General features: G+C 34.6%; 1 pseudogene; it reads left to right on the forward strand.

Annotated features, from left to right (window-relative positions):
- Positions 1-14250: 14250 nt before the first annotated feature.
- Positions 14251-20414, forward strand: part of LOC101725902 (sec1 family domain-containing protein 1 pseudogene) — a 67591-nt pseudogene continuing 61427 nt past the window's right edge.

The following is a 20414-nucleotide window of genomic DNA, read 5'->3' on the forward strand; positions in this document are numbered from 1 at the left end:
GTTACATAATATAATAAAACTCAATACAACCCAACACATGAGTTTTTATTTCCTAAGAGTGGTGATAAATATTGAGTAAAATAGTGGTAATGATTTTAAAAAGGGATATTGTGAGGGTTACATTTGAACTAAGGCCAAAAAGAGATGATGTAGCAAGCCATGAAGTACCTGGGGCACAATTTTCCAGGCAGGAGACAGAGCGAAGGTAAAGAACTTCATGCTCAATAAAACACATTGAGTTAAAATAAAACACAGTGAGTTAAAAGCAAACAAGATAGATCAGAATTTGGGTATTTTTAAAAGTACATGTGCAGTGAGAGAAATAGAAATAACTCCAGAAGTTTAGGATTCAAGGCATTGCAATAATGGAATTGCCATATCAGGAGAGAATGTACTCAGGAATGTTTACGGGAGGAAATGTCCTGAGCTCTGTTTAGGCATGCTATGATAGCTATGCCTATTATATATTAAAATTAAAATGTTATGAAGAACCTTGGTGGCTTAGTTTGCTCAAGGTGCTATAACAAATACCATAGGGTGGATGACTTGGAAAGAGTAGAAATGTATTAGTAACAGTTCTAAGGATTGGAAAATATAAAAGAAAGCCACTGGCAACTTTGGTATCTGATTAGGCCCAATACCTCATAGACTTCTGTCTTCTTTCTGTATTTGCTTATGAATTAGTAGAGAATCTCTCTAGGCTCTCTTTTATAATAACACCAACTTTATTCGCAAGGGCTGTGGCTTCATGATGCAATCACCTCCTAATAGCTAATCCCTAATGTCATCACTTGGAGAGTTAAGATTTCATCACATAAATTTGATGATTGGTATCCACATTAAGTCATTTGCAGTTGGGTATGTGAATCTGGACATCAGAGTGAGTTTCTGGATGAGGGAATATATTGGAATCCATTATCATTTAAAGGTTTACATATCAAAGACTGTGAGTGAAGGGAGAGTCAAGCATCCAGCGTTGCTGAGAATTCCACTTAGGGATCTGCCAGATGATCAGAAAAATACATGAAGAAATACTAAAGAAATAAAAAGAAAATTGGGAGAATGAAGTAAAAATAAAGACCAATGAAGAAAGTACTTCCCAAAAGAAGGGTGATATCTGTGCTGTCAAATATCATTTGTGAATTTAAAAAGAGAATATGGTTTCTCTCTTCTTCCCCCGGCATAGTTAAAAAGCAACAGGAGAGCTAAGAACAAAAGAGTTTGTCATACCCTATGAAGTGTACATGCAGCCAAAGTCTTAGGGATCATCAAAGCCATCATCGTGTTAAATTTTGGTGGATTCCAAGGTGTAAATGCTGCTGTTAGAGCTGTAGTTTGAGTTGTTATAGTCATTAGTGCCAGTGTCGTTCTTTGTCCATGGCAGTTGTAAATTGCTGTTGATTTCTGGGGTGCTGTTATGACTGTAGGTACTAATTCCACCCTATACTGGATCATAGAGATTGTTCACGTCGTCATCACTGCTCAGAGCCACAAGAGGACATGTGCCACTGTGAATATTTAGCCCTTCAAAAATCTGTCTCTTCTATGGGACTGATTGGATATTATTTCTAAATGTCTACTAGATAATGACTGGGAGAAATACTTTTGTGACAACCTAATGAGACAAGGATCTGTAGTTCTCATCCCAACATAGTTATTGTTACTCAGGGTACAAATGACATGGAGAAAGAACCAATTATTTAAGAAGACATCAAGAACTTGATTCTATACGATAATGAAGTCATTGTGTTGGGGCATGTACCACAGACTGGGAAGCTGTCAGCCCTTGACCAAATTCTGGGCAGCCAGGTGGTGATGTAGCAATGACGGTGCTCTTCTGGGGAGCCCCAGTCACCTCCACCTGTGTTGTAAGCCTCAGTGTAACCAAGTTGCATGCCTGCCTTCAAACAGTTTGTCCATGAAACCAAAGTTAGAAGCAAGGCTGTGTATGAAAATAGATTTAACAAAATTTTGAAATGGGGAGGCTGGAGTTTCATGAGCAAGTGAGAGGTACAATCTTATAGCTTATGTCAAAACTCCAGTCTCTAAGAGTGGTTCATAAATAGTGGTCAGGTAGAATGTGGGGAGCATTGGCTGCAGATCAGACTGTTGCTCTTTCTACCACTCTGAGGACTGGCTTCATTCACAGTGATCAAATGCCACTTGTACATGATAGCTGTGATGACTTGAAAAAGGGCAAGTTGAAAAAGCCGACTAAGGTTATAGGGGGAAATGGACTGGCCAAAGTGATTCCAGACCTGGGACAAAAAGAAAGCTTTAAACAAAGTCTCAAGTTCACATTACAGAATTGGGATCAACACAGTCCTAGTATCTTGTGCATAACCTGTGGCTGCATGAGCAGTTACCAGGGGGAAAGAAGATTTGAGTGTTTGGAATTGAGACAGCAGGTGGCTATTGCAGCTCCTTGATCAGCATGCCAGCATTGGTAACAGTGCTGCCTAAATTTTTAGGTGGTTGTCACCATTTAAGATGTTCAGGCAACTGCCCAAAATGTGGTGGAAAAGAATTGTGAAGGAAGAATGTGAAGAAAGAACATAGTGTTGAGACAAAAATTATATAGGTGATTTCATATTCAGCCTTTATTTTGAGGAGAGGAAGGGCACCTTCAAGAGCAGAAAGAATACACCAGGCCATTTGCAAAGGGTGGAAGCCCAATTCCCTTGACAATAATTTTGGCACTACCATAGGAGCCAAAGGTATGAATTGGCTGTCTGGGAAAATCAGACAGTGTTTCTGTGTAAAAGACAAACCTTTGTGATCATTCCTATGATTCTGAGGATGCCTAAAAGGGCACTGGTTCTTTCATGCAGTGATTAAACTGAAGGACTAGATGAATTTACAACACCAAATCCTGAAAGAATAGTGGTGGCTGATGCTGAGGCCCATCCTCAAGATATTAGCCAAGTTAAAGATCAAGTTGTTCAGACCACATCCCACTGGAGTGTATCTCTCAGAAGTGTGTGCGAAGCTACCATCTAAACTTCCATGAAGTTAGGGAAACCGATGACTTGATCATGGTCACCTCTCCTCTGATAGATATAAGTCCATGTTTCCTCGGTGGTTCATCTCTTTTTCCATTGGGTTTCCTTTCATTCTCTACTACAGCCAAAAATGAGCTCTGGCCAGGAGCTGGGGAAAGGGAAATGACAGAAAGTTCCTTTTAGGTAAATTTTATCACAACTCCTACCTCTGCTTCATGTAACACACAAGGTTAGACTGTTCTGTTGTCACTGCCAGATTTCTACTATTCAGAATTTTCCTAATATAGTAATCATATTAAAGGCAGAATGCATAATTTGATTTTCTTAAAAGGGATTGATTAAGAGAATCTTGACATATCCATATATGTACATAATACACAGGACTCAAAATTCTCATTTAAAATTATAATGATATAGGAATATGCTGCGATCTTATTAAATATTTAACCTATTAATTTCAGTACACATGTGTAATCCTAAAATATGATAGCTAATATAGTATAGTTACACACAGTTGCTTTTAATATACAGTATGTTAGTGATGACTTTCTCCCTGTATTTTTTTGTCCACTCCAAAATTTTACAATGAACCTGCATAATTTGGTAACCACCAGAAGTACCTTAACATTAAACATCATACAATATTCAATGAAATGTAAAACAGCCTGGGGGGAATGCTAGACGATGTTTCAAAGCGAGCTATGGTAATTTCTGTTACATTTTTCTGCCGTTGAAATAGCAATGAGAGAAAGAGCACATTCCTATTCCACCATCCATGGTTCTAAGGGAAAGGAAATGGTGATTAATGCACACGAGGAATTGAATGCAAAAGCATATCCAAACACATGATAGGGGTTAGCATGTACAGTTTAAAATAATGGAATATTTTAGCAGCAAATATTCTCTATTTGAATTAGGCAATGAATTAAAATTAAATATGCTTCTGCCTCAATTAAATATTTTAGTAGCATGATACATAAAGTGTCAGGTGATATCATCTGTGGAAGCTGGAACAGTTGCATTTCACTTTGTTCAGGCCCTGGATGCCCTGTTCAGGTTTCATATTTTAAGAAGATCGTCCTGCTCTGCCCCAAAGCTAAACAAACCACACTCAACCTCCTGTTCTGATAGTTAAATAAGGAGGTCACCTCCCTGACCCCTTTTATGGAACACGAGGTGCTTCATTCTAATATGAGCTGCTCTAAGGACAGGATGAAGCTGGAGAAGCATGATTTTTCATTTAAGCAGACATTCTATTGATATCTGTAGACAACTGAGGATTAAGGCAGAGAAAAAATTTTCTCTCTCTTATAGATTCAAAACCAAGGACATGTAGTAAAAAACAATTTTTTCCTCTATTGGAAATCAAACATCACTCTGCATATTTTATAAAAATACCTACACTTAGGTAAGACTCAAATTCTTTTAAATCTTTAAATTATATGTGTATATATATATATATATATATATGATATTTTTGTATGAATGATGTGGAACTTTGGTTCAGTAATATGGAATTTTATAATCAATGTTTAAATTACACTGGTACTTAACACCATGATAACAACAGGGAATTGTTAAAATAATAGTTCAAATTGTAGATAAAAAAATGACACATGTTGGACACTTTTAGATGCAACCTTTGCTCAGCATCCAATTTAAAGAATCAAAATTACTTTTTCCCCATAGTAGTCGTGTTTCTGTTTCTAGGTCTAAAATCAATTGCTCCTGGCATGGAGTAATTAAATGAACTAATTAGATGTTGATTCAAATTAGGACTACACTTCCTTTGAAATCTTCTTGCACTAAACATTGAGTACCAACTCTATTATTAGTATCGCTCCTGCCTCTATTCTGATTGTTTTCCAGAAAATAGGATCACGGGAATAGGAAAATACAAATACTCAAATTTTTAATCGTTTTTCCTCCCTACAGTTGAGCAGTTATCTATAAATTTGAATTCCTAAAGAAATATAGCTGGCTGTGTGGCTCTACCATCAAACCTATACTCAGGTGAATTTCATTCCAATCATTTAAGTACATATCACACTGAAAAATGATTTGAATGTATTCCTGATATTGTTCTGAATTACTTTGTTAACCTTCAGCCTATTGTTAGGATGCATTTTTGCTAATATATTTGTAATTGTTTATGATTTTTTTAAGTCTTTGTCTGAATTGATAATGCAGTTGTGCCATTCAAAACTTTTGAAAAACCTAATACGGTTAGAAATTCAAATCAAATCAAATTGCAATGAAGAACAAGAATGAGGCCATTTCCCAGGAATAAATATATATTGTTATATGTGGCTAAAATAATTGTAGAGGTTTGCTATGTTTTGAAATTTAATTATATTTAAATGCACATAAATATACTTTTGCCTCTTTCAATAGATATATCCTTCTCTTACAAAGATAATTTCATTTCAAGTAAAAGCTGTGATGACAGAGGTGAACTCATGCAGTTCTCATGTCTTAGCAGCATCAAACTAAATTGTGATACAGGCCAACAATTCCTGTTTTAAAAGAACTCTGTGATGAGCTGAGAGATCACTGCTCCCTGATCTCATCCGTGTGTGTATCTATGCCTGCATGTGTTTCATACATAGGATTCCTTGGTTGCTATGTGCGGGCCTGGTCACCCTGCTGGTCAGTGCTCAGTGCTTCACCCACACCCTGTAAGTCTCTTTCTGTAGATGGATAATCCAAACTTCTTGCAACATTCCCTGGATAGTTGTGCATAATAAGAATGAGCTATTGTTTCTTGCTCACTCACAAAGTCTGAAATGGCCCTTCTCATATAAATATTATATTGGTAGCACCAATTCTTTTTAATTAATCTTTATTTATAATTCCTTAATTACGCATATGTCTCCATGTCTATGAAGCATGGAGCAGCCTTGTATCTGTGAGATTCTGGATCCAGGACCTCGGATGAAACTAAAATCCATAGGCATTCAAGTCCTTATATAGAATAATATAATATTTGAGTACACTCTGTACATAACCTCCCTTAATTTAAATAATTTTCACCTGTTGTATAATATCTAATGCAGTGTAACAACTACATTGATAGTTATACTGTATTGCCTGAGGGATAATGAAAAGAACGCTGTGTTAGTGCATTATTCACATAGGTTTTTTTTCTTTTTCTTCAAATATTTTTCTCCATGGTTGATGGAACCCATGGGTGTGAAATACAGGTATTCAGAGGATTGATGATATGTAGAAACCTAATTGTGTATTTATTTGTGAACTGTATATGTGACATTAAGTAAACCACGGAAATCTGAGCATGGAAAGGTTAAAATACAGGTTCAAGAAGGCCCCAAATTGTTCAGAACATGCATGTAAAATGTAGTTTCAGATTAGTGTCATTAAATATTATCATCTCCTTTTTATTCTTTGTGAAATATCATACTGTATTTCTTAAATGCTTACAAAAATCGCATCCTAATGAAATTTTATGTGATGATTTAAAGAGGCAGAAATAATAACTACTGTGATTTGATCAATTCAAATAGTATCCATGTATGTAATTGTCATACTGTATCCCTTAAGTATGTAAAGTTGAAATACTAATTAAGATTAAAAATATAATGTGAAAAGCAAATCTGTAATAAGGTCAGGACAGTATTGGAGGCTCGGTAACCTTTTTTTCAGAGCACTAAAATTAATACTGGGCTGTAAGATATTTCCACCTCAGTAATTCACTGCATGAATTTAAAGTACAAAGGATACGGTTCAGTTTCAGTCCCATGTTTATACGTGGATGAATCCGCTCTAATCTCCTAGGCTGTGAGTGCTCCTATCTCAAGGCTCATGTGTGACCCTATGAGCTGCAGGCAACTCTGGGGCTGATGTGGTCACACTCCTGAGCGAGGAAGCACCTTTCTCTAATAACTCAAATACTCATAGATTCCAAATGGCTCACCCCCAGGGTATTAGTTACAGAGCATAGCTAGAGATAAATATTATGTGTAGCTAGAATGATTATATAGAAAGAAATGTCTTACTTTTTATTGAGCACTTTTAGAATGCATTTCACTAATGTATTCTTCTTAGGGAACTTTCCTAATTGAATCAGAAGCTCAGATTTCTCTTCTTGAACCCAGTCCCATTCCACTGTGATATAGAACATAAGAAGGGGTCAGTTTATTAACCAGTGCTCCCCATTTAGAAATTTAGTTACTGAGACATTTTCCTTAATTCCTAGAATCAAACATCTGCTACTTTGTTTAGCATTGTGCCTCCAACTCTGACAAGGATTTTATACAACAACCATGGTGCACAAATGCTGAGGAAACCAATATCTGAGGAGATAATGAGGAAAACTGAAGATTTGCAGGTCAGGAGGAGCCACATTGTGGACTATCTCTAATATTCATGAGTCAAACTAAACTCAGAAGAATTTGGGTAATTTTAATAACCATTTAATTTATAGGTAGAGCTAAATGTACAAAGAAAAAAGAATGTACGGTTAGACTATGATTATGAATGTTCCAAGTTTGGGACAGGCTCTTTGTTATTAAAAAGAGATCTGGGAGCTTACTTTATTCTAAAGGTTAAACATGCTACTAACCTGGAGAAAATTATTGTTTCACAATATATGAGTCAGCTACATTTATTAAACTACAAGATATTTTTCATTAACTGCCTTGAATCCTTCTTTTAGTTCAAATACAGTTTTCCTCTGCCTGTATTCTTGTAGCCTGTTTCCTTGTAATACTTGCAGCAGTGTTCATGAAATGCAGAAAGTAAAGCTATTACATTAATTAGAATTGTCATACACTCAGATATTGATATAATTCCATAATGCATGTGATATATTGATTTTTTCTACATGTCTGTCATATATTAATGTTTAGATTCTGCAATATATCACCTATTTAACAGTAAGGGTTGAGTTCTTTTTTTAAGGGTTGAGTTTTTGATATGCACCTAAAGAGTAAATCAATACTATGTCCTAGTAGACAGACTAATTCTTATCGGAAGAAAGATTATTATGATGTCATACTGTGTCTATTAAAGAAAGTTATATTATTAAAGAACCTGGAAGATAGAATGAATGTTTTGTGAATCTAGATAATTCAAGTAAGAATGATTTTCCTCTATAGATTTTTTTTTAATTAAAAAATACTGCAGCCAGATTTCTTTGCTTATCCACTTACTGGGGCAGTCACCAATTCCCACTGTGCTTGTAAACCATATTGATTCCTACCAGGGGCTCTCAAGTGCCTGCTGTGGGTCGTCACTCCTCCGGATGGACATCACATTCTTCTTCCACATGAGCTTTCCACTTACCAAAGACTCAGGTGACTTCTCCTCAGCATTAATTATGTCGCTGGGACGTAAACTTCACCAATGTCACTAAACTTTATGAAGAAAAATTCAAGTAATTTGAAATAGTAGAGATTGAGTTTTTTCATACACATTATATTATATCATATTTCAGGGAAATAAATGTAAGGGGAAAACAGATGTGAAACAGATATTAGTGAAGGATTAGGAATGTAAAAATGTAAAAGGTGTTGACACTTTATTGTCACATAGTGTTAATATTTTCTCTGCACAGTGAATGAATTAAAGCCAGGAATAATAAATGAAGCGTCATGAGTATGTTTCATGCTAGGATGATAATATCAAGGGCCATTTAGCCAACCTTTGTCTGTTATGATATATTTTCTTCACAACAAATGTATATCTTATCGTATAGTAAATTATGTAAATACAGATCTGCAGATGTATATAAGCACATGTGCATAGATATGCACACATGCCTCATGTATGAACATGAATTTATGTATGATTTTTATTATTTTTGGATCAGCATTTTAGGAAACTGAAAAAAAATAGTAAACGTTTTACTCTGACCCACATATTCACTTCTATTTGATTTGGTCATTGCAGACACATAAAGGAAAAACAAAAAAAAATGTCTTGAGTTAATTCAGCAATTCTTTAGGATGAGAGGTTTAGAGTTGTAAAGTGATACCTTGGGAAAAAGATTTACTGTTATTATTTTTAATAACTGCTAAGAAGAAGTGCATTGTTTTATCAGTGCTCACTAATATTATACTGGAAAGAGAAAGTTAAAAATGTAGTTTGGCAATAGCTCCTGTTTTCAAGTTACTGTATCCTGAAATCTTGTGCATTTTGAGGGACATTTTCTCATCTTTCTCCCAGCCATGAGTTGTATACCACGAAGAATATAGAAGGCCATGTGAAGAAGGGATAGCATTTTCATAATTTTTTGATAATTGTTTTTCTATAAATGTACCAATAAAAGAATTTAACAAGAAAAAAAATAAATGCAGCATAAGAAAGACTGTGATCAAATATCAGCTAATTATTACTAGAATATGTTTTCTTTACATTAGCCTTAACCTAGATCACTGCTATGCAATACAACTTACAACATTGATGAGATCAAAGCGAAAATGTCACTAGGCAATGTCAATACTCAAGGGGAAATTTATTCAAGAGGCTGGACTCAATAGAAAGTGTGGGATGAACCTAAATGCTGGATTGGTGGGACCATCACAGACTGCATGCTGACTGATGTTTCCAACACAAAAGTAAAATTTCATCAGAAGAGTAAAGTGTCTACTAAGTTTAGGCTTCTGGAAGATAGGAGTGCTAGCTTCCTTAATATTTAGATTTTCAATACATTATCTTCAGGTTAAAGAGGAAAAACATTCCCAGTTTGTTAAGTTGGGGAGAGGCTTTTAAAAAGATTTGCATTTATATCACATGGACAGAGGATTTGTAATTATACTTTTTAAAAACTTTTCTAATTAAGTTGCAGTCAGAGCCTTGAGAAAGAAGAAGTCTGTCTAAAGTTTAGCAAGACTGAGAGGACCCTAAGGTTTCCCTCCTTGGTTAATGAAGTTACTTTGTAACGTCTCTGTATTTATTTTTTAAGCTGTAAAATTATAATAGCAAGGACCTGGCTCATTGGAGTTATTTCAAGTATAAAGAAAATGAGCAATCATTATTTTCTTTTCTTTTTTGTGACAGGGTCTTGATATGTATGTCATGCTAGCCTTGAACACACTATATACCAATGCTACCCTCCAACATACTGCAATCCTCCTGCCTCAGCTTCTCCAGTGCAGTAATTACAAGCATGTGCCACCACAAGTGGCCTAAAGTGTTAATTTAAAACATCTTATCAAATCCCTTGCACGTGGTAAGACACTGATCTACATTAGATATCATTAACATGCATTCTTGTATGTATGTACATGTACACGTCTTTGCTTTCTATTCAATGTCAGTTTTCTCCAGGGTGCTTCTTACTTTCTTCATTTCATAAAGGTTGCTTTTCAGATTTCAGTTAAATTTTCCTCCTATCCCACAGATCTATAAAGTTTCAGTCTTATTCATGTTCGCAGCTACCTGTTAAGCATAACAACTAGAATGACCTTTGAAAAATCTCTGCGGCTGCCATCTCCTCTTCTATCCCAACCAGCCTGTCACCTGTGCGTCTTCTCCAGGTTACAGAAACGCTGCGCCGGTCGGCTTTCCCTCAAAAGACTTGCTGACAACTGCAGGGAGCAGAGGTCTATTCTGACTCCTAGTTTCCACAGTCGCTGGCTCCAACACGGAGATGTCATGGCAGGCAAGAGGGTGTGGCAGTGGAAAGCCTTTCACCTCGTGAACACCTGCTTTAGACCCTGTCATCGGTTTCAAGGCCTCGGAATCATTACTCATTATGATCTTCGTCTTCACATTGCAGATTCATTTATTCTGGGTTTACTTGCCAATTGCTATTTTCCAAGCAACTCAAGAATTGTCTAACATCTTCAGCTTCCTATACACTTGTATCATTGCCCTAAATAGTATTTTTCCGTTTCATACATGGAAAAATGCTGAGTTTACCTTCTCCATACCCAACTAAGCCAGTTTTTTGTCTATGAAAAAAAAATCTCCCTCCTAATCATTTACACTAAAGTTAGTTTTTCCTTTCTGTTCAAAAAGCATTATCATATTGTCTTACCAAATTATATTATAAATATGCTCTTTCATTTATTTTTTCTAGTATAGTGTGAGTTCTTGGCAGTAGAATAAACTTTAAATATATATAAATCCATGTACCTAATAAGCCTTTCTCTGGCTGACTTTCATGTACATAGCTAGTATTTTCAAATGGATATATCATTAAGGAAAACATACTATTGAACTATGCTATTTATATTTTGGAAATCATATGTAGTAGTAGATCAAAATGTATTTTAAAAATATTTCTTATTTTAAATTTGAAATATGACCAAGGTCAAAAGAACAAAATTGCTAACACATTGATAAACTTAGTTAATAACAGATAATTTAGGAGAAAATAACTAATTTTGATTGTTCAAAGGTGAAATAAATTATATTTGATTATTTTAACTTCTTAAAACATTTTTAAACAATAAATTTTCACGTTTAAGTACTTTCTAGGAAACTGTAACATTTGAGAGGACGGAGCGCCACCTGGTGGAAATTTCAGGTCTTAACTAAATGATCTGGAATGATTTTGTATAGTTTGCCTGTTTATGTGGTTCTGAACCACCTAGTTACCATTCTGGTTTCACAGCAGAAAATATATTAAATTAAAGTAAAGTGAAGTAAATTAAAGGGCAAAAATCTAATGTAAAATAAATGTAAATATATTTTAAATATGTTTCTCTTTCTCTTAACCATCTATTTATATCAAGTGAATTTAAAATTATGAATGTTAAGACTACGAGAACAAATAGACAGATAATTCATGGATGATTGTTTTGACTCATTTATGATTGTGGATATTATTTATTTCCAAACAAATTAAAATTAATATCTCCATGATGGAATGTTTGTGTAGATATGGTAGGCTTGACAGAGATGATTTATGATTTTGAAAATACAACTATATTGTACAGTCCTTGAGGAACCTGAAAGCAGAGCGTGAAGAGAAATTTTGGGTTACACTGTGAAGCAGGAAAGTTCAAGAGTAGTCAATTTGGTTGTGAATTAATAATGTGGTCTGAATAAAATAATAATAATTTAATAGCACATGGTACAAAACAATTTCCATATCACATATTAATTCTTCACAACAATCAAATGGTATAGTTTCCTTCATTATTTGTTTTTTTGATATGATAATACAAGATCATAGGTAAAATAAAACTTGCTCAAGTGGAAGTCACTAGTCAATATCACAGTGGGAAAATTCAGCCAGATGCTTGAATGCTAATTGAAAGATTTTATTCTGTATTTTACAAAAATGTAATTTCTCAAGCACTTGAGTCACAAGTAATAAGTTTATTTTTGTAGAACCAATTACTGTACCTTAAAATTATTTTATCTCTACTTATTTTATCAGAATTCCAGTTTGCCTTAAGAAAAAATGATGTTAAGTGAAATAAATCAGACACACAAGTTAAAGTATCATATGGTTTCTCCTACCTCAAAGGAAGAATAGGGAATTTTAAAAAGAATAATTAAGCTGTGTTATGCATGTTAGGTACGTATGCTAACTCCACACAAGGAATGTAAATACTATGAGCCACATACACATAATAATAATTCAATGTAAAAATAATGCATACAAATATATATGCTGATTCAAATAGGTTAAAATAAACCTTTATACAGCTATAAATATGAAACTCTTCTGGAAGTGACCTGGTTATAATTCTACCTTATGCAACCATTTTGATAATTATTCTTTAATTTTCTTTCTTTCTTTTTTTTTGGTACCGGGGATAAAACTTGGGACCTTGCGCTTGCAAGGCAGATGCTGGAACCACTGAGCTAAATCCCTGGCCCATTCTTTAATTTTCCTTAAAATTCTATTACTTATGTAATGATCCTTCAACTAAGAATCCTTTGGTCTGCTTATTTAATCACACTATATTTTTATTTGGTATCATATTTCAGCTAATAACTGGTTTGTAAAAATCATTCATTAATTTCTAGAAAATTTGTTAATTTCTAGAGAGCCATTTTTTGTTTTATGGTAGTTCATTGTATGAATATGAAATAATTCCATTGTCTTGTTATCAAAGATAGTTTATTATGAGTCATTATGATAGAAGTCAGATTTCTGTGCACATCTTAAACATTACTGTAAAATTCCAATCTTAATTCTAAAATAATTGTTCAATTTTACACTCATCCAAATTAAAATACTTGTGTAGTTTTTGATGTGGCTTTTTTTTTCTAATTTGATGGTTGAATAATTTTTCACAGATTTGACTTCTAACAAAATTGAGATCTTTTTCATAGTATTACAATTTATTATTATCCACTTGGTGCTCATTTTTCTATTATCATATCTAATTTTAAAACTATATAAGTTCTGAATATATTTGGAATATAAATATTTTCTAAGTAAAGGATGATATTTGGGGGAAATAAAAATACATCAAGGCAAACAGCTGAAGTGCAATGAGATCATCAATGGAGATTGAAAAGAAAGAAATTCATTGTAAGATGGTCACTACAGAAAAGACAAAATAATTGCTAATATTCTCAATACAATGTGAGTGTGTGTGTGTGTGTGTGTGTGTGTGTGTAATTTCAGGGCCATAATAAACAAATAAACATGGAGCTATGTATTGGAAAACACATTTTATTCTGTTAAAATCTGATTATTCAATGGGATTATATGTTATTTATTTTTTGTTTATTCCTCTGTGAATGTAGTAATAACGTGCTGTTTGCTTTACCTAGCAAAGTATTGCTAAAGAAAATGCCCTCAGAAACAAAAATACTATGGGTAGCCTTCAATAAAGTATAATAGAGTCACAAAGTTCAGAGACTGAAAGATTTTTCAACTACAAAAAAAAAAAAATCACATTGATTTGATACTTTGCTAACTAGGGAGGATTAAACTCAGGTCTTTTAAAAAGATCAAATCAAGGGTTTTAACATTCTGTTTTTTGTTATGGTGCAGATCAGTATCTTTTTCTTTTCCTTAATTGGAAGAAAAGTGTTTCTGGGAACAATATAAAAGGTATACCTTGACCTCAAAATCAGATAGTCTCACGGTCCCTATGAATTAGTTGAGAAGGAAAAAACATAAAAATATGCTATGGAAAAATATTCAGATGCTTATCTGAAAAAAAAAGATTAATGTAAGTTTATTGGCACCTAAATCTGAGGAGACTGGAATAAAAAGCCTGTCATATATGTAGAGAAATACGTTACCATTAGATCCAAGAATCTGGATATAAAATATCTACATATGTCTACATCTCCACAACATTTGGAAACAATGGTCAATAAGCTGGAAGTAGATGACTGGATCATCTCACGTTCATTGTCCCTTTCAGGTACCCCTGCTTACATGTAGAGATCGGGATCATAGAGCACAGTGGATTGAGGATCCTTGCCTAGATGGTTTTTGACTTAAAAAAAAAAAGAACTTTCCTAACGCTAAGAAAACAGAAACACTAAATCTGCTGGAAGAGAGAATCGGCAGAACTCTTGAAGACAAAGGTGTAGCCAAAGACTTTATGAACAAAACCCTGACTGCACAGGAAATATTACAAAGAATAAACAATTGGGATCTCATCTTATTAAAAAGCTTTTACACAGCAAAAGATATCACCAATAGAGTGAAGAGATAACTCCCAAAATGGAAAGGTTTTTTTTGCCAGCTGTTCCCAAGAAAAAGGACTATTATCTAGAAAATATAAAGAACTCAAAAAAATAAGACTCCTCCAAATTTAAAGGCCCAATCTAAAAATGGGCATCTGAAATGAAAACACACTTCTCAAATGCAGAAGTACAAACAACAAGTAAATATATGAAAACATGTTCAACACCACTGGTCATTCGTGAAATGCAAATTAAAACAATGCTGAGATTCCCTCTCACTTGAAAAAGAAAGGTTATCATCAAGAAATCAATCAATAACAACTGCTGGCAGGGCTATGGGGAAAAAGGAACCGTGCTACACTGCTGGTGGGAGCCACTGGTGCAACCACTGTGGAAATTATGTGGAGATGGAAAAAACTAAAACTAGAGGTTCCATTTGACTCAGTTATTCCCCTTCTTGGTATCTTCCAAAAAAACATTAAAAGGGGATGGGGATGTAGCTCAGTGGCATAACACCTGTCTGGCAAGTGCAAGGTCTTGAGTTAGATCCCCGATACCAGGGAAAAAGAAAAGAAAAGAAAAAAAAAAAACATTAAAAGCATTATACCATAGCAATGTGTGCACACCCATGTTTATAGCAGCACAGTTTGTAATAGGTAACTCTAATGCCCATCAACCAATGAATGGATTAAGAAGATGTAGCTTTTTTATTCAATGGAGTACAAAGAAGGATAAACTTGAGCCATTTCTATGTAATTAGATGCACCTTGAGACTATACTCTTAAGTGAAATAAATTGGACACACGTGTGTAAAAAAATGCATGTGTACCAAAGATTCTTCTGGTCTCCAGTTTCTTCTTCTTTCTAAATGACATATTTATTTGAGTTTAATTGTCCAGATTCCTCCCATTTTATTTGGTGTCCAGGGAGATAATCTGTTTCTCTTTTTTCATTAACATGTTGTTGGATCCCAAGAGAGGCATCATCTCTGGATAAAATCCTTAGAGTGCCTGTTGGTCCATGTGAAATATGTAGCCAGAAGTTAAAACACAAGCACGTACACAGATCAACCTATATGATGCAAATGAATTCTGAGGTTTGTTTACACTGTAAGGGAAATAGCAATAATTCTATTAGAGGGCAAAGATTAGGGTATTCGTAAGTCATTTGCTTAGTTTTTCTTCTTATTTTTTTCTTTAGAAGTAACGTTGTTTCTTTATCATTTTTCAAGGTTTTCTGATTTGTATTTTTGGGAAGTCTGGTTCCTGAATCCAAGGCCTCATTTTTGTTAACCACATACTCTACCACCACACGGCTGCCCACCTTAGCCCTCTGGTTTACATTCTTAGGATCGACTCATAGACTTTTTTCTATCATTGTTTTTAAAGTTTCCATATGTTTTAAAGTGAACCAACCATTTACTCTATTCTTTAATATAATTTTGGCCTGTATAACTAATTTAAATGTAAAGTGGTTGATGATTTTTCAAGACTGGAGTATATTCCTAGTGTACCACGTTATGTAGAGAATGAAAAAGAAAAATTGCTTTTTTAAAAACTGCTAGCAGTTGACTTTTTCATATGGACAAATTAATTATGAATGATTGAGAATCTAATAAAATAAAGCCTTTTAAGTCCCCAAACTGGTAAATGGGTCTATGTTTATCAAAAATCTTAGACTGCAACGTGAATGGAGAACACGGCGCATGAGAGGCTAAGCTTCTTAGGATAATAATGTGAAAATCTATCTGCTTGTGATGTGGTTTGTGTTTTCACAAGATTCCTTAAGTGTGATAAAGTTGACTGTTCAAGAAGAAATGAAAACCAAAAAGTGTGTGTTTTTGTTTTTCTTTCTTGTGCAAAGCCTGTTATTGGAGAAGCTGTATTATAGAGTAAGGGCAACAATCTATGAAACTATCAGTGGGAGAAACAATTTGACATTTGCAACAAGATGGTAGGTGAAGAAATAAACAGAATTGGGCAGGTAAAGAACAGTTCTGGAGGATGCCAATGGGGAATTTCAGGGCCTGTGTCACCCAATATGTGTGGGAGTTACTTGTGCTGTCCACTTGAATAAAACATGCCTAGTGGATTGGTTTAGCACAGTTCTGGGTGCGCCTGGATGACAGACTTACTGAAGAGAGAAGACCCACCCTGACCAACCAATAGGGCTGTAACTGAGGTGGAATAAAATGGGAGAGAAGAAAGGCTGAGCTTTTGTCTCTTCAGAGGAGCTCGTCTTCACTGTCACCTTTGGGTGTTTGTCTCCAGGCTGCAGCCACAGACTCCGCAGCCTTTCAGTCACAGAGATTTTGGCTTTCTGCTAAAGACCCACACTGCGCTTGCAGTGAGCTTCCAGCCTTTGACTTTGGACTGGATCCTCCTGCTTGCTCCCAGCATGTGGATGGCCCTTTTGTATTATTCTACCCTGACTCTGCAGGTGTGTGTGAGTGTGAGTGTGTGTGTGTGTGCATGTGTGTGTGGATGTGTGTGGGTTTTATATTAAATCTTTTCCTCTAGTGAACCATAATGAATATAAATATCTCAGAAAATTTTTCTTTTTTCGAAACTATCCTTTGCATCTGCTAATGAAGATCTTTATTTAATTTCTTTTAAAACCCAAAACTTTAAATTTTGAGTAACTTCGATCTACACATATCCATACTTGGTTCAAATGACAAATTTTATCATGAGAGAGAGAAAGTCTGGTGAACAGATGGCCAGGCGACATTTGCAGAACCTTAAAAATTACTTGGGATTTTCCACAAATATTTAGAGGATCAACAATACACAAAATTGAAGGTCATACTTTTGTCATGAAACATTACAGAATGCCTTCTGAAAACTAGAAAATTTAGAAAAATTTTATTGCAGGTGAATGATCTATTTGCAAACAATGATACCCTCTTTGACTTGAAATGCCTTAGCCAAACATCTCCTTTCTTGTCATCTGTACTGTTGTCTTTGCCATTTGTATGGTCTGAACTCGGAATGTCTCCCAAAGGATTCTGTGTTGAAAGACTGATCCCCACTGCTACTGTGATCAGATGGGAGGCTTTGGGTAATGTTTGGACCATGAGGGCTGAAAGCTCACCAATAGATTCATCTACGGTTGGTTCATGTGTGAGAGCATTATTGGAGGTGGTTGGATCTTTAGGAATTCTGGGCTCTCTGGAGGAACTAGGTGACTGTGACCCTTTCCTGGAAGTGTATACCTACGTGTCCCCAACCACTCCCTCTCCCTCCCTTTCTGCTTCCTGGCAACTGTGAAGTTAGCAGCCTCTGCCTCCATGAGCTCCTGATGTGCTACTTTACATCATGCCCCAGATACTATAGTCGGGAGACCATGGACTAAAATCTCTGACAGTGTAAGTCAAAATAAAACTTTCCTTTTTAAAATTGATTTTCTTAGGTATTTTGTCACAATGATAGAAAACTGATTCACACAATCATCATTCTTTAAATGCAAACTTCTAAGAGAAATTGCCCTTATAACACCTGAACTTCCCCATTGGCTGATAACTCATGGATCAAGTGAATTTGGCGTGCACTAACTCACAACATTTTACACTTTTTCATGAAGTCCTGAACAGCATCTATTAGGCAAAATTTATTGCATAACATTTCCCTCATTGTATTTGAATACTTGTAATATTTATTCATATAGCCTCTCCTTGTTTCTGCACATATTTTTTTCTCATTTTACTTTCCTAATTTCACCTCTGTTTTCAAATGAACTGCCTGGACTGTAAATCTCAGATTGCTATGGAATCATTTCTATTACCCAGTTTTTATATGCTGAATATCACATGACATTTTTCTTCCCTTATTGTACACTATACTGCCTGCCTATTTAATTTGATTTTTTTTATGATTTTGCATGCATTTTTTCCACAAGTCATGATGAAACTCATTTCTAGTATATGCCTTCTGATTGATTCCCTGAGTTAACAAAAATATCCCACAGTAATACTTAGCATACATCTGCATACGATACTGAGAACATTTTTATTCATATTTCATGATATTCAAATTAGAGTTTCTGTAGTTTTCCTGAACTCCATAAATGGTATAATCAATCAGCTAATCTATCATGTCATTAGGTTGGCATCATAAGTGTTAGATTTTTCTCGGATGGCATATGTAACCATTAAACATCCCAGTTTATGTTTCATGGGAAATATTCTGTCAATTTAGTCTTCCCTTCATCATTGATACTTTCTTCACTAAGGAAGCAACAATTCCTGCCTATGTAACCATACTATCTTTCTAGAATACAGGAAGATATCTTCCTAGGATGCACACAATTATTCTACCCCAAAGCAATTGAATTTCAATACAAACTCAAAGAGTTCTTCTTAAAAGCCTCAGAGATCATGTCACTTTCAAGCTTGAAACACTGCAGTAATTTCCTGTGCTTTAAACCCTTATGTCTAAAATCATTAACCTGGTCTTTAAGATCTCATCTCTACTTCTCAGCGTTTTGGTTCATTTTCAGGATTCTAAAAAAGGCTGCTTTCACGCTGGCATATTTTACCCTCTCCATACCAGGCTTCTTTCTTTCTGCTCCAGGCCTTTCATTTATGATCTTCCTTTTCCCAGGGACACTTTTAATTGAGTCCAATGTCAGTGCTACATATTGCTTTTTAGTCAGCATATTCTTAGATTTCCATTGTCTACTTCTTTAGAGGAAGTGTCAGACTCACATCATACTTTATCTGAATAATGCTTTGTTTTGTCAATTTCTCTGATTAGACTCAAAGGTCACAAAAGTTGGGATTACTTCTGTCTTGCTCTCCACAATAACACCTAGTGGATTGTTTTTCTTGTAGCTGACCTGGGTCTCACACTTTATTGAGTAAATGAATGCATGAAATCCCAATAAAAATCACAAGTCTAAGTCCAATGATGAGGTAAGTTTACCTAGTATTTATAATAATAATAATACTAATAATTGCAAGGATAATAACAAATGGCATTAATTGTACAGACATTAAATTTTTCTTGTGGTACATATTTTAAGTCACTCAACTTATGTTGACTTTCTAGATAATTTTTTTCAAATTTCATCAAATTTTCATTGCTTTTTACTACATTTTATGATACTGTTAATCTCTGTATTACTTATTATTTTTCTTAGTAAAAATCAATTAACACAAAACTATAAACACTGTACTAAAACGCTCTTTTCTCCGTCACGTGAAAGAGGACAATAGGTATTTTTAAGGTGACAAGTGTAAGTGCTTACTGTAGTGATAGAAGTATGAGGGTACTCAAGAAGCATCAGGCTGGTAAAAATAATGATGAGATATTCTTTACTAAGACAAGCAAAATTCAATCATCATTGATTTGCAACCTTAGTTAATGTGTTTCTGACTGTTTAAAAAAGTAAACCTATTACTTTAATAATGGAGACTCTTATCCATAGATAGTATTTGTAAGTTTTAATATATAGAAAATGTATTTTTTATATATGATATATATTTCTTCATATACGACTGATATAAGGAAGTCTTCTAATTTTAGTCTTATAACAATGCTTTTATCCAGTCTGAAACTAAGAATTAAGCCTGTAGTGAAGCTTTAAGAAAATAACTAGGCATAGTCTGAAAATTTCATGCTTTGAGAAGGTTTTGCTGATGAATAAATGAAACAGAGACTGAAAACCTGGAAATCTTTTCTCAGCTCCATGTTTCATGCAATTAGTGATAAACTCAATGATCAAGTTCTGACCATGCATATCTGAACACTTGACATGAGTAAATAGTGGTTTTTATTACATAATCCTAGTGTGTGAAGTGTAGAGAAGTTCAGAACTTCAGCTGTCTTGTGTAAATAT

This window comes from Heterocephalus glaber, unplaced genomic scaffold, assembly GCF_053883595.1.
Source record: "Heterocephalus glaber isolate CG9 unplaced genomic scaffold, H.glaber_assembly_v1.0 deba00001538, whole genome shotgun sequence".
Classification (NCBI taxonomy): Eukaryota; Metazoa; Chordata; class Mammalia; order Rodentia; family Bathyergidae; genus Heterocephalus; species Heterocephalus glaber.